The sequence below is a fragment of the Tenrec ecaudatus genome, chromosome 2 (assembly GCF_050624435.1).
Source record: "Tenrec ecaudatus isolate mTenEca1 chromosome 2, mTenEca1.hap1, whole genome shotgun sequence".
NCBI classification, from domain to species: Eukaryota; Metazoa; Chordata; class Mammalia; order Afrosoricida; family Tenrecidae; genus Tenrec; species Tenrec ecaudatus.
This window is the reverse complement of record NC_134531.1, coordinates 103,632,644-103,635,393: the sequence shown is the minus strand read 5'-3', so window position 1 is coordinate 103,635,393 and position 2,750 is coordinate 103,632,644. Positions and strand designations below refer to the sequence as shown.

Genomic DNA, 2,750 nt, shown 5'->3' with positions numbered 1-2,750 from the left:
GCTGTTTGCTGCCTGTGCCGGGATAGCCTGAATCTCTCTACAGAGGACTATCTGGCGGCACTCAAGACTTGAAGGACTGCCGGTGTCTCACGACTCTCTGACGGGAGTGAATTACACTGAGCCATTTGTAATGCTTTATAATTTAACTGTTCATGTGGTGTATTATATATCTACCTATCTGTATATAATTTAACTGTTCATTTTTTGTGTTATATATCTATCTTTATAAATATATATGTAATTATTAGCAATCTGGTTTTGTCTCTCTAGAGAACCCTAACACACATGAGGATATGGCACTGTAGAAATATAGTTTTAGAAATCTTGAACCTGCTACTTCCTGTTCATATCAATTTCTCCTTTTCAGTCTGGTCCATCATTTCAAACTTGGACACGATGGACAAAGTGACATTTGTGTTGGTCCGGGCCTAGAATTTCATACACTCTTTGTGGAACACATGGGCGAACGCCATTGGGCAAACAAGTTTCTGGAACATGAGGCACACTGTACAGGTGGTTGGAGTCTTCTGGTAAAGAAATTTGGGCGGAAGGCAGCAACAATGAGGTGCTGATTTGGGCCGGTGGAGCAGGAAACTAGGCTTTTAGCCAACCAAGTGGCTGCATATTGCTGCTTCCCATTCACGTTCTGCCAGTTATGCATCCACCAACTGGACCAGCTGACCTCCATAGTCAGGCCTGCCATGGTGATTCGGGCTCTCTTGATTTGCTGAAGAATGTTGGTCTTGACTTTTGGGGGCTTATTACACTTCCGGAACAGAGCCAGAAGCTTGTCCAGAATCTTCTCCAGTTAGTCTATTGTCCAGGGCCTTGGGAGTTTCAGTAGAATTCTTAACACCACCCAAGCCTGGGGGAAGCTAGATGGAGGCAACAGGGGTCATGGGTGAACCACAGGGCCAAAGAGAGACCCTAACACAGGGTTATTTCTCCCGGGGGAGCCAGGAAGGAGTGGGGAAGGCTGGAAGGGTTCAGGACTAAGAGAGACAAGGTTCAGGGATCTGCACTGGGCATTACCACAGGCATGGTAACCTGCCCAGTGGAGAAGGGACTGGGGAGGCAGAGCAGGCCTGTGGTGAAGCATCTGGAACATGAACTCAGTCTCGGATGGGGGTGAAGGCAAGGTGGCTGTAGGGATCCGAGGGAAGCTGCTTAGCTTGGCTCCGCTCCTCACTAACTGGATATGACTATTAAATTGGTTCCGAACATTCTTTTTCATTATCCAAACTCCACTCAGCCTGTCTCCCACTCCTGTTTGGAACAAACTGTCCCCCGTGATTTCAGCTTTCAGATCTTGCTACTTCTGCGAAATTTCCCTCTTTTCCTTCTCCATCTTCGTCTCTGTTTCTTCCCACTTTATTGTCACATTGTGGTGACCTTGAACATGGGATGATTCCTCAGGTCTTCTCTCCTTCGCTGATGTAACTTTGCTGAAGTTGGAGCTGATGCGCTGCCTGCCTCTGCCTGTGCAGGTCCTTGGATAGGATCCTCTGACATCATTCCATCCGGATGCCTTCGCCTGTGGGGACCTGTTTGTCAGTCTAATGCACCGCCTTGAGACTCGTCTGGAGGTTAGAGGCTTGTGGGGGCAAAGTGCTCTTTATGGCAGGCGCGGGTCCCGGCCTATCGGCTGTGCCGGCCAGACCTCCAAATCCGACTGAGGGAAGACAGGGGGCTGAGGCTACCAAGTTTTCTCCTAAAATCACCAAGGGAGCTGCTGCCTTGTCACCTGCTGATGAACCAGGACCCCGCCCCGGGGTTGCACATGGACCTTGCTGCTTTTCCCCTGGGTCGCTGCTTGCCTACTTACACTTGGCAGAGGCACGTTCCAGAGCTCTCTGCAAGGTTGTTTGGACTGGGAGGCCCTCGTCTGATCTGCAAACCCACTGACCAGGCAAGGACTCCGGTGGCTTGGCGGCACAGGCCACGCCACCAGCAACCTCAGATGCCGCCAACACTTTCTGATGGGCGGGCAGAGGGAGTGGGGGTGAGGAAGTGGGAAGGGGAGGGGAAGGGGGGGTTGGAAGCAGTTATGCAGGGAGGGGTCTAGCTCCCCACCAGGCTTTACTTCTAAGACACTTCTGGGTGAGTTCCAGCTGCCAACAGTCTCCCTGGGCGTGTGTCCCACAGCGGACGGCAATGTCCCACTGGGGAGGACTGGGGCTGCGAACGCAGACGCCTATACTGCGTCCTGGATTATGGGCTATGGTTCACAAGGTTTTAATTGCCAAGGGGGCACAAAGTTTTTTGTTTGCTTGCTTGTTTTTCCCTGAAAATGGGAAAAACAGTAGGCCAAATAAGTTTGAGATCCTATGGGACAGGCAAATATGTTAAACATGTGCACCACCCATAGACTCAAATTTTTAAAAAATAGAAACATTTTATATATGCTTCTGAAGGAAAGTATCTCACAATTACCTAGAAATAGGTCATTCATTTTTCCAAAACATAAAGAGGAATCAAAGCTACAGCAAAATCCCTTATTACCACCAATAGTGATGTTGAATTGAAAACTGAAATGTGGGTGCATTCTGTGTACATGAAAATCCTTCTGATAGCTGTTATGGCATATTAGAAATAGAATGCCTTCCTTCCCATTCTCTCTACACATGCCACACCAGCATGCCAATTCAGCTTGAACCTTTATTACAATTAGAAACTTTACTCACATTAATTTACATAAATGTATTAACATAAATAAATAAAATAAAGAAACTATATGGAGTTTAAATTTT

The 2,750-nt window shown here is 47.8% G+C and overlaps 1 pseudogene; it reads right to left on the bottom strand.

The window, feature by feature from the left end:
• Window positions 1-376: 376 nt before the first annotated feature.
• On the bottom strand, window positions 377-2,452 carry LOC142440055 (RING finger protein 214 pseudogene; annotated as a pseudogene).
• Window positions 2,453-2,750: the final 298 nt, after the last annotated feature.